Below are 12044 nucleotides of genomic sequence, written 5' to 3' on the forward strand. Positions count from 1 at the left end.
TGGCACTTTTCCAACAATTGACATTTCTAGAACTGATGGGAAATTAAATTTCACTTCAAACATAAAGAATTTTAAACTCAGCTCCAGTTTAGGATTGAAAAATGGAGATCTAACAGAAAAGAAAATCATAAAGAGACCCTACTCTTAACATTAGGGAGGGTTCAAGGATATTTGAACTGGAAGATAGGCAAGATTAGAGTTGTGTCGTCAACATAGAGTGTAACCAAAGTCCACAGCTCTGGGTGACCTTCCTCAGCAGTCTCTGGAGACAAGATGCCATGATGAAGGATAGCAGAAGCTAATTCTTTAGATGTTGAACTCTTTTCCTCCAGCATCACTTTCTGGAGATGTTCTGACAGGGAGGACAAAAACACTTCCTGGGTTCTTTTGTGATTTTTCACTTACATGAACTTCAGGATCCCCAGAGGACAAGTTTCTTCTCATCATAATTATCATTGTTCTGGTGATAATGGAGATCTATTCTTCTACAGTGAGTGCCTTTGACGTTATGATCACCTGGTGCCTTAATCACTACACCAAAGTGGTCTGGTTCATATCCATACAATCCACTTAGCCTGGTCATTTCACCAATGGCTGCATTCACATTTGTAACTTATAACTATGGCTTGTTTTCTGAAGTTGAACCTGTTGATTGATGGGTCAGTGAATTACTGGTACCCTGAAGTACATTAATCTAGTGGAGAAAAACTGAACAATAGTTTGTAACTGAAATAACCAGGGACATTTTTCTTCCTGACATTCACACAACAGACTTTACTAGATCAGGAAAAATAGCCAAACTGAGACAAGAAGGAGGTCTAAGTCCAGCCTCCTGGGAGACTGTAACAAACCACAAATGACAACAGCACTCCTTCCTCCTCTCCCCTGGGGAAAAACTACATATTGAAAAGGGCACATACAGCATCTGACCAAAAAGGGCAATTCTCCCATCTCGGGAGGCCCAAACCCTGAGAGTAGAAGTTGAAGGCCATACAGTGGGAAAACTTTCTCACTTTCTCTGTTCCTCTCTTTAGGATGGACCTGCCTATCCCCTCAGCTCTCTCCTCTCACTCAAACACCCAGGTGTCCCTTCAAAGCCAAGCGGTACATATCAAGTGACAATTCATTTCCATCTATTCTCCAGGTAAGAAACCTAACCTCAACTATAAATCACCCAGATAAACCAGGAAAGCAGGTCTCCCAACTGCTCCTCAAAGCACTTGTGTGTGTGTCACAAAATGCCTCAGAGATGGGAAACTCAAATGGGGACCATCCTACCAAGTGGGATTCATAGCTGCCTGCAATTACTGCAGGTTCTAGTCCCACCAGGTCCAAGGTTGACTCAGCCTTCCATCCTTTATAAGATAGGTAAAATGAGGACCCAGATTGTTTGGGGGGGGGGCAATAAGTTGACTTTGTAAATATACAAATAGAGTGAGACTATTGCCTTACACACTGTAAGCCGCCCTGAGTCTTCGGAGAAAGGCGGGATATAAATGTAAAAAAAAAAAAAAAATAGAAGCAGAGAAAGGGCCGCTATGTATCTCTAAGCCAGTTTCTGGGTGGGTTTGGCAAGAAATAAAGTCACACCATAGACTATCCTGAGAGCACCGCCACTATCTCAGCTGCAGACTTCACCCCCCATTCATTACTTAATAAACTATGAAACTTCAAAATATAAAGGATTTCAGCATTTTCCAAGAATATTGAAGGACAACAGAGAGTCAAGGGAAATAAACATTTCTATCCCTTCTATAAATTTACCCCATTTACCCAAAAATACGGTCTGTCACTTTCCTGACTCTTCCAAAAAATTATACTTCTAGAACAGATTGGAATAAAATGTCACTTCAGGAATAAGGAATTTTAAAATCAGAGCCAAATTAGGATTAATATCTGGAGATCTCATAGAAAAGAAAATCACAAAGAGGACAGTTCTTAACATTAGGCAGGATTCAAGGGTGCAGAAGGTGTTCGAGAGGACTAAGAATTAAGTGTTAAGAACCTAGACTGCCATCAAATTGCATAGCTCCAGATGACTTTCTTGAGAGATCTCTGGAGACCATATGCCACAATGGTGGACAGCAGAAGTCAATTCCTTAAGTATTGAAGCATCTTCCTCCAGCATCACTTTCTGGACATAACCTGACAGGAAGGATGATAAGCATTATAGAAGGGTGTCTCCAGGGGTGGATATGCAACGTTACACAAAAATCCTTTTCACCAGCTACCCCTCAGTACATGGAGCCCTGGAAGAGCACAAATTATCACTCACTGTAATTATTACAATCCCAGACTTTGAGATGTCTACTGTTATTTTTCCAGTGTCTGCCATTGATATAATGTCAGATTGAAGCAACATGGAATGGATCTTGCATCAGAAAAAGATATAAGCCTCTACACATGCGTTTTTTCCAGATAAAGCTCAATTTGTTTCTGTTTGAATAAGGAAAGCCCCAGGATCTTCCATTTTCTGAGAGTGCTTTGAAATCATCTAACTCTTCTTTGGAAACAGGCGATTGATTCAGCTCCTTGAATTATGGACCTCCTGCTTCTGCTTTCGATGCTACTGGTGTCCCAGACAGTCTCTGGGGAGCTTAGAATGAAGTGCCCACTGAATATGGTGCACTTGGATAGAGAAAGACCCTGGAGCTACTACAGGCCAGGAGACCATCTCATCGGTATAGTCACCAGTGCAGTAACACTACAACAACAAATGTTGTTTTTCAACCTGCTTCCTTATAGTCTGTCTTACTTGTAAGTTATTCAATGTGATGAAATCGTATTCGTTCCATCTGCAGTTCTGACACTTTCATTCTTCTCTCTTTATTCTGCTTACTCCTATATTTCAGGAACTGATTAATTTTGTTGATTGACCAGATTTCCATGGGTTTCCTCTTTTGTCTTATTTAGTGGAAGCAAAACAAAGACAAAGATGGAGCAGAAAAAAATACATGAAAGAAGTCCACATTATGTTCCATTTAACATCCAATCTAGAATGCATGGTTTGAATTCTGATTTTTGTTTCAAGTAATGATGCTTAAAGTCGTAATGACCACCTTACTTCCATATTTTTCTAACTGTTCATTGATATTCAGTGCCTGATCCTTATAGGAATAGAGGATGACTTGTTTTTAGAACAGCTTTTCTGGGTCACTTATGAAATATCCTCTTCCTTTTATGATGGCTGTACTTTAAAGAAGGAATTGTTTTGCAGACTGGGTTCTGTGCTGATGAAAATCACTGCTGCTATAAATAATAGACTATTTGTGATTCTTACCTGCTTCCCATTTTTTCAACATTTACAGATATTAAATTTGATAGGTGACTATCATTTGCCTCTTGGTTTCTATTAGTATTGACTTCAGACTCAACAGTCATGTGTTGATAAAGATGATGACATTGGAAAAAAAAAATATTGTATCACAGCTGTTGGTGATATTTGTATTAACCAGAGCATTTTTTTTACACTAGTGAATCTTATACTTACAAAGGAATAGAACGCTTCATTTTCACCATTCAAGAGATCAACAAGAATATTCAATTCCTGTGCAATCTCACACTTGGCTACAATATGCATGACAACTATTTGAACACACTTGGCACTTCAGAAGCCTTGCTGGATATGCTCTCTACTGGAGAAGCCAATGTTCCCAACTACAGCTGTGGAAGGAAGGACCACCTGTTGGCTCTTCTTGATGCAGCTGACAGGGAGATTTCCATCCAGATGTCAACATTAGTAGGCCCCTACAAAGTCCCACAGGTTTGTGTGTGTGTTTCTCTATATAGTAATGTGAGTGTGATGGTAGTGGGTCAGGATAGATCCATCCATATCTTCTCTATGGAATTCAAGAGCTGCTCTTCACTATGTCCATTGTAGGTGTCGTGGCTGGGAACTGGGATACACATTAGGATGGGAGCATGTATTAAAACGGTCCTATCCTCTCATGATAGCATCTCTATTCCTTTGAGGGCTTCTGCTGCAAATTTGTGAAGGTGAGGAGATGCTCCGTGTCCAATCAAAGGGTCTTCTGTACAAGAGGAAAGTGCAACACTGATAGAAAGCTAACTGTGAGAGGGAACTTAGAGCCCTGGATGGAAACTAATCAAGGAGAGGAGCAACCTAGAATTAAGGAGAAATTTTCTGACAGTTAGAATAATCTATCAATGGAACAACTTGCCTCAAGAAGTCGTGAATGCTCAAGCAAAGGAAGTTTTTAAGAAGAGATTGGACAACCATTTGTCTAAAATGGTTTAGGGTTTCCTGCCTGAGCAGGAGAATGAACTAGATGACATCCAACCTGACTTCCAACTCTGTTGTTCTGTTAATTCCAATCTTATCTAGTGTTGATGAAACATATATGTTTTACAGTGATCACTTTTGTTGTTATTGTTGTTAGTTGCGAAGTCGTGTCCGACCCATCGCGACCCCATGGACAACATTCCTCCAGGCCTTCCTGTCCTCTACCATCCTCTGGAGTCCATTTAAACTCATGCCTACTGCTTCAGTGACTCCATCCAGCCACCTCGTTCTCTGTCGTCCCCTTCTTCTTTTGCCCTCAATCTTTCCCAGCATTAGGCTCTTCTCTTTATTAAAAAAATTACGAGCATATTAGCCAGCATGTCAACTATTTTTATACTTTTGTATTTAGAATCAAATTCATCATAAAATTTATCATAAAAGAGATGATTTTCTACAAGCTGAAATTTTCAAAAAAAGTCCCCATGTTGTGAAACCCACTGTGGGCAGGTTGATTTACGCATATGCCTCTTATATCCAGTTGGGTGGAAGATGGCAATAATATTTTCTAAATATATATAAAAAAGTATATAAAATACCCAATCAATTATTGACCCGTTTCTCAAATAGATATTGTGTCTAAAATAAATGCTACGTTCCTATTGAGTAGAGTTGATCATTGCTTGGGGAACAAATAACAAATAATTTCCAGCTATGGTCTTCCTGCCTCTTGTACAACTGGAGAAGACTATAAAAAGATGGCTGCACAAAGAATCTGAAATATAGAAGCAGAGATCAATGTAACAATCTTCCAAAATTAAATATAATATGTCCCTTTATTGGAACAATATACCTCAGTTAAATTTTCCACATGTGAGTTTAACTGCTTGCAATTGTAGGGGTGATCGAGAAATATGATTTGCATTTTGATTGTTATTCTTTTTAGTTAATTTGTTTCTCATTTTTCATTTTTATGAAAAGTCTTCTTAATATTCTGTGTTTAATATTTTCAACAATGGCCAATCAGCGAATGATTCTAAGATGTTTATCAAAGCAAAAAGTCGGATTTATTAAAAACTCATATTTTGGAGTTGCCGTTTCCATTGCTTTTCCAGATCAATCATAGAGTTGTTTCAGAGACTCTGAGTGATAAAAGTAAATTCCCTTTTTCCACCGGATGCTCCTCAAGGAAGGGTTCCAGTGTTCAGCAATTGTCCGAGTTCTCCTGCACTTCAGGTGGACCTTGATTGGTCTCCTTGCTCCAGACACAGAGGAGGGAGAGAATTTCCTGAGGACTTTTCCTCCTTTGCTTCTCAGGAATGGAATTTGTGTCGTTATATCACAACGATTCGCAAAGACTGGACTTCCAGCACCCTTCAGGGATTCCAGCTTTTCTCAGTGGAAACAAGTCAATATCTTTGTTCACTTCACAGAACACACATATACAGGAAACTGTATACTGACTCATCTTGGATATCACAAATACATCCATAGTATTTGGAGCTTTGAATTTATGCAAAAAACAAGCCCAAAAGATGGTGCTTTTGAACTCTTTTCCTTTATAGACTCCCAGTATGAAGACAAGAATTTTCAGTGTTCTTTTTCTAAGCATGTTTTTTCTGTCAAAGGCCGGAAAAGATGCACCCAAAAAACTCCAGTGGAGACAGAAGATGATTTTAATGGGATATTAGTTGAAAACAGTGACTCTGTTTACCTTATCTTTACGACTCTGGCCCATGTCTTGAAGGCTGCATTTTCATCCAGGTCCTGGAGGAGAAGGAAGGAGGCCCAAGAGACACTGGAGGCTCCAAGGCTGCAGCTGTGGCAGGTATAGGGTCCCAACAATGATCCAACAAACTAAATTCCTCTGGAGAAGGAATCCATTAGAGAAAGAGGGGAATCAGATCAACCTCCTTGTGCTACAAAAGACCAATAGATTTGGCCAATCTAGTTGAAGAAATGGTGGCTGCGTTTGGAGCCTTCCACCCTGGGCCTCTGGTGGCTCAGACTGCTAAGACAGTCTGTTATTAACACAGCTGCTTGCAATTACTGCAGGTTCAAGCCCCACCGGGACCAAGGTTGACTCAGCTTTCCATCCTTTATAAGGTAGGTAAAATGAGGAGCCAGATTGTTGGGGGCAGTAAGTTGACTTTGTATATAAATATACAAATAGGATGAAGACTATTGCTAACATAGTGTAAGCCGCCCTGAGTCTTCGGAGAAGGGTGGGATATAAATGTAAATAATAAAAAAAAGAATGTGGATTCATTCAGAATATTTTCATGAAAGTGGAGATTAAAAGAAAGATTGAAGGTCAGCCGTTTTCTTCTTTATTGTGAAACGGCAGAATTGTTTATCTAAAGAGAAGAATAACAATAACATTCAAGGAGGGGCTGGATAATGATTGGAGGATATGTCAGATTGGGTAAGCTTTATACTGCCAGAGACAATATCTTTTCTGCTTTTTAGTTTAGAAGAGCCCTTCTACATTTATCTTTGTAGGAATACCTGAGTTCTTTGAAAGGAGGAATTTCCTTAGGTCCGTCTGCTGGAACTATTATTGCAATACATTCTACATGGGCCTCCCTTTGAAGATCACAGAGAAGTTATTGCTGATAACAATTAGGTGGTGAGGACAGCTAAGAGTAAACCTCATTCAACTCATATTTCCACTGTAGGTAAAATGAGGACCCAGATTGTTGGGGGCAATAAGTTGACTTTGTATATAATATACAAATGGATGAAGACTATTGCTAACATAGTGTAAGCCGCCCTGATTCTTCGGAGAAGGGCGGGATATAAATGCAAATTTAAAAAAAATCATCAGGCTGCTAGGAGACTGCAGACCTCTCCTGGCTCTTGCTAGGCTTGGGAAACCAGACACTGAATGCCAACCTGGCAGCTTCAGATGAGCTTCCGATAACCTTTCCCTGCCTTTGACCCTCTTCCTCCCACAAAACCCACATTTCCTCAACAAAGAACTTTAAAAAGCTGGGAGAGACAAATTTATTCATCTTTCTCTCACCTCCCCCACCCCCACCACAGTTAGGTACTAAAACTAAACCTCTGCTCTTAACAATTTGCTAAATATATGGCATGCCTGAAACAGAACAACAGAGTTGGAAGGGATGTTGGAGTCCTTCCTTCTAGTCTAACCCCCTGCTCAAGCAGGAATCCCTACCATTTACCATTTTAGACAAGTGGTTGTCCAATCATTAAAAACTCCAGTGTTGGAGCCCCCATAACTTCTGGAGGCAAATCATTCCACTCATTAATTGTTCTGTCAGGAAATTTCTCCTTAGTTCTAAGGTAAAGGTAAAGGTTCCCCTCGCACATACGTGCTAGTCGTTGCCGACTCTAGGGGGCAGTGATCATCTCTGTTTCAAAGCTGAAAAGCCAGCGCTGTCCGAAGACGTCTCCGTGGTCATGTGGCTGGCATGACTCAACGCCAAAGGCGCACGGAACGCTGTTTCCTTCCCACCAAAGATGGTCCCCTATTTTTTCTACTTGCATTTTTACGTGCTTTTGAAACTGCTGGGTTGGCAGAAGCTGGGACTAGTAATGGGAGCTCACCCCGTTACACGGCAGTACTAGGGATTCGAACCGCCGAGCTGCCGACCTTTCAATCGACAAGCTCAACATCCTAGCCCCTGAGCCACCACGTCTCCTCTTAGTTCTAGGTTGGTTCAAACTTGGTAAGTTGCTAACTTTGACTTCAGAAAGTCAAAGAACATAGAAAAGGAAGGAAATAAGCAAAGACAATTTTTGCTCTGTATCGACAGTGCTAACTATGATGTCAGTGTGGTTTAACTGCTCCACCATGGGAGCCTGTGCCCACTCGCTTCATTTCGAGGTGGCCCGGGCACAGTGGCCAATGCGGAGCTGCTGAAGCACCCTGCCAGGAGGTCCCACCAGCCATCGTCTTGACCCCTCCGCCATGGGATGCAAGCACTCCACCAGGGTTGAGCCTGTGGGGGGACATGGGGCTCCCGGCACTGGAATTCAGTGACTGCTACCTTCCACAAGTGGTTCCAGTGCTCCGAGCAGAAGCTGGAGTACACCAACATGTTCCTCAAGGAGGTGGTCAAGGATGGCAATGCGCTCACCAGGGCCATCAAAAATTATTCCATGGCTGTCCAGAAATTCTCCTTGACACTCCAGTCCTTGCAGTTTGACTTCACTGGGGACACTCTGACAGATGATGAAATCAACATCATTGAATCCTTTAAGGGATTTGCTGAGTTGCTCCAAGAGGTGGAAGTTGAGAGGTCCATGATGGTGCAAAATGCCAGTAATTTGTTGATCAAACATTCCGTTAAGGAACAAATTAGATTCACCAAAGGAAGAAAGAATAATTTTGAGAAGGATGGGGAAAAGTTTTACTTCATGCTGGACTGCCATCTGCATTTTTCTTTCTTTCTTCATTACAGTATTAATTAGGGTCGGCAGTTCAGCGTTCGAATCCCTAGTGCTGCCATGTAACGGGGTGAGCTCCTGTTACTTGTCCTAGCTTCTGCCTACCTAGCAGTTTCGAAAGCACGTAAAAATGCAAGTAGAAAAAATAGGGACCACCTTTGGTGGGAAGGGAACAGTGCTCCGTGCGCCTATGGTGTTGAGTCATGCCGGCCACATGACCACAGAGACGTCTTCGGACAGCACTGGCTCTTCGGTTTTGAAATGGAGATGAGCACCGCCCCCTAGAGTCAGCAATGACTAGCATGTATGTGCGATGGGAACCTTTACCTTTAATATAGTATATAAAATAAGAGCCGGGGTGGTTCAGTGGTTAGAGTGCAGTACTACAGGCTACTTCAGATGACTTCTAGCTGCAGTTCAGCTGATCGAATCTCACTGGCTCAAGGTTGACTCAGCCTTCCATCCTTCCAAGGTGGGTAAAATGAGGACCCAGATTGTTGGGGGCCATATGCTGACTCTCTAAACCGCTTAGAGAGGGCTGTGAAGCACTATGAAGTGGTATATAAGTGCTATTGCTATTGCAGGATTCCAGATGTGTCCTTACTAGGGTTTTATGAAGTGGTACTAATACTTCTCATGATCAAGTTTAACATATTTTTATAGTTGAAATAAGTTAAGGACACTTTTCTTCTTCCAAGGAGCATAGTCATAGACTATGCTCCTTGCCAGGCTAAGAAAATATTCTTACAGCCACCCAGAAAGTGGGGGGGGGGGACAAAACTAGATGCAGCATTCTGACAGCTTGCAACAAATGACAATAGCCACTCTCATCTCCACTGGGCTCTTACCTAGGGCAAAACTACAGCTCAGAGTTGCTGTAGAGTATAGGGCCGTGGTAGCTCAGGCTGGTAAGAAGCCCGTTATTAGAACACAGCAGCCTGCAATTACTGCAGGTTCAAGCCCGGCCCAAGGTTGACTCAGCCTTCATCCTTTATAAGGTAGGTAAAATGAGGACCCAGATTGTTGGGGGGGCAATAAGTTGACTTTGTAAATATACAAATAGAATGAGACTATTGCCTTATACACTGTAAGCTGTCCTGAGTCTTCGGAAAAGGGCGGGATATAAATGTAAAAAAAAAAAAAGAGTGGGCACATTTCTGACTGATAAGAGGCTTCCTCCCCTCTGGGCAAACCAGTCTTCAGTGAGACATGGCAGATAACATCTTGGACAAGAGCAACCTTATTATGCATCAACCTGGCGTTCAAAAGCAGCAGCCAGAGCCACCAAGGATCTGATAGCCAGGTGCTGAGAGTAGAAGCTGAGGGACATATAGTGGGACCCCATTCATGGAGTGGACCTGGGATATGTGCCACGCTCTGCTCCTGTTGTGCCTCGTCCTCCTCAGCTGGGTCCCTTCCATCTCCTCCCGGGCCTGTTATCAGACTCCGAGTCTGATAATGAAGATGAACGGCCTGTCATGCCTCCAGCCCCCGGCCCTGGCCCCATGCCTGGAGAGGAGTCAAGGAGTGAAAACAGAAACCCAATACAGCTCACTCATACAGTGTGTGTTCCTTCGATGCAGCTGTCAGAGCAGAAAGTCAGCCAAGTGGTGCAATTACCCAGACCTGCTCCCTCTGACCCCTCCCTTTCCCAGATGCCGACAGCAGATCCAGCTGAAAACAATTCAGAGTGGGTGGATCCTTGCTTCCGAAGATCTGAGAGGCGACGCCAGCAGAAGGAAGAGTGGGGCAGGCCTGGATAAATGCTGAGTCACGGAGCCATACCCCACACCTATATAAAGGACCTGCTTTTGGCATTCCAACTTTGAGTCAAGCAAAGTCTCATCTAGTTTGCTGAAGTCACAACTTGGACTCCTGCCTGCCCTGAGAAACCTGGAAGGAATTTGGCAAAGCTGCAGAGGCTTCGTTGCCACGCTTGATACAGACTTCCTAGACCCGGTCGTCGGAGGGGGAGGGGGACATGACAGCTCTTCACCATCAGAATGGATCTACCTATCCCTTCATCTCCCCTGTCTCACTCAAATCTCCAGTTCTCCCTTCTAGGCCAAGTTGAACATATATCAGTGTGCCACCCAACGTGATCAAAAATGTAATCCAGATTGACCCAGATAAACCAGGAACATGGGGGTCCCAATTGCCTCTTCAAAGCACTTGGAGATCTTTTCAGAGGTGCATACCAAGTCTCAGAAATGGGGATGTCAAAGGGGCCCAATCCAACCAAATGCATCTACACAAACAGAGGAAAATTAATAGGTTCCCAGTTTGTGAGTGAGCGTGGCAAAAATATATATATATATCAAATCTTCCACATTACTATGTGCACCACTACTATCTCACAGCCCATTCTTTATTTAAGAAACTAAGAAACTTCAAACTAAAAAAAAAATACCTCAATACTGTACATGAACACCGAAAGACAACAAGGAAAATGTCAAGGAAAAAAAAATCTATCCATTCTGTAACATTCTTCCTATGGACCCAATGATACAATCCATTGGCTTTCACTTTCCAGCCTCTGAATCAGCTTTCATCCCAAAATTCATATTTCTAGAAAAGGCGGGAAATGAAATTTCACTATAGGCTAAAGCAATGTTAAAATCGGCTCCAATTCAGGATTAATATATGGTGATCTAATACAAAGGAAAATAGTAAACAGACCCTACTCTTAACGTTAGGCAGGGTTCAGGGGTGCTGATTGCTTCCTTGGTGTTAGGGCCTCTGTGGCTCAGACTGCTAAGATAGTCTGTTATTAACAGCAGCTACTTGCAATTACTGCAGGTTCAAGCCCCACCAGGCCCAAGGTTGACTCAGCCTTCCATCCTTTATAAGGTAGGTAAAATGAAGACCCAGATTGTTGGGGGCAATAAGTTGACTTTGTATATGGATGGAGACTATTGCTTGACATAGTGTAAGCCGCCCTGAGTCTTCGGAGAAGGGCGGGATATAAATGGAAATAAAAAAAAACAAAAACAAAAACAAAAACAGGTGTCTCCAGTCCTTGGGCCATGGCCATTATTGTGTGTCACCAACCTAGAGTATCCCCAAACTCCATAGCTCTGGATGACTGCCTAGCAGTATCTGTAGAGAAGAGACTATGTGTTTGTTTTTTTAAATTGAAAAAGTTTTACAAAAACAAAAACATTTTTTTTACAATTATTCCCCCCTCCACCCCCACCCCCTCCCTTCCCCTTCCCTCTACCCTTCACCCCCCCAAGACTTCCCAATCATAAACTAGAATACAACAAAAACCATAACCCACAGTCTCTCCTCTCCCTTTGCACCCTTAACTCCCCTTTCCCATTTAAACTAATACATTAATATAATACAATTCCTAAATTCACTCATAAGCTATTTGATACTTTTTAGT

This window comes from Ahaetulla prasina, chromosome 2, assembly GCF_028640845.1.
Source record: "Ahaetulla prasina isolate Xishuangbanna chromosome 2, ASM2864084v1, whole genome shotgun sequence".
In the NCBI taxonomy this organism is placed as follows: domain Eukaryota; kingdom Metazoa; phylum Chordata; class Lepidosauria; order Squamata; family Colubridae; genus Ahaetulla; species Ahaetulla prasina.